The following is a 693-nucleotide window of genomic DNA, read 5'->3' on the forward strand; positions in this document are numbered from 1 at the left end:
AGAGAGAGAAAGAGGGAAGGAGAGCGTCTGAGAGGGGGAGGAGAGAAAGCTTTCCCTTTCACAGGAAATCCCCCTCGAGGCTTTTCAGAGTTTCTTTGCTCTCTCTCAGACACACACAGGCTCTACCACACACCCAAGCACACCCACAGACACAATATGCCACAAATGGATGGACAAAAGCACGGAGACACGCTCTGAATGTGTGCGTAACTGTATGTAATGTGAGAATTTGTATGTTATCACATCCTACTTTGTCACACATGCACACAGATGTGCACACACACACACACACACACTAGAGAGCTGCAGATATCCAGCCCCTCGTTTGTGGCCCCTTTCTTTCTATTTTAATCACTGGAAGCTTTTAGAGTCAGTCTTTCTCCTCTCTCTCTCTTATCCCTTGTAGACTTCCACTGTCTGCACTGGGCTTTCTCATTTCCTTTCTTCAGCAATTGTCTTCCGGCAGACTGCCCAGTCTTTGACTCATATCAAAGGGAGAGACAGCAGAGGGGGCTTCCCTGCGGAGGTCTGGGCCAAACAGCAGGCCTGTGAAGAATACTGCTGTACCTACACATTAGGCCTGAGGAATGTAGGGTTACACCCTCTGGACTACATTTTACATGTGTTGTTAGAAAAAGTATAGAGGGTGAAACCTAAGACCTGCTGCTGTAAGAGGCGAGATTCATCACTGAG

This window comes from Scatophagus argus, chromosome 3, assembly GCF_020382885.2.
Source record: "Scatophagus argus isolate fScaArg1 chromosome 3, fScaArg1.pri, whole genome shotgun sequence".
NCBI lineage: Eukaryota > Metazoa > Chordata > Actinopteri > Scatophagidae > Scatophagus > Scatophagus argus.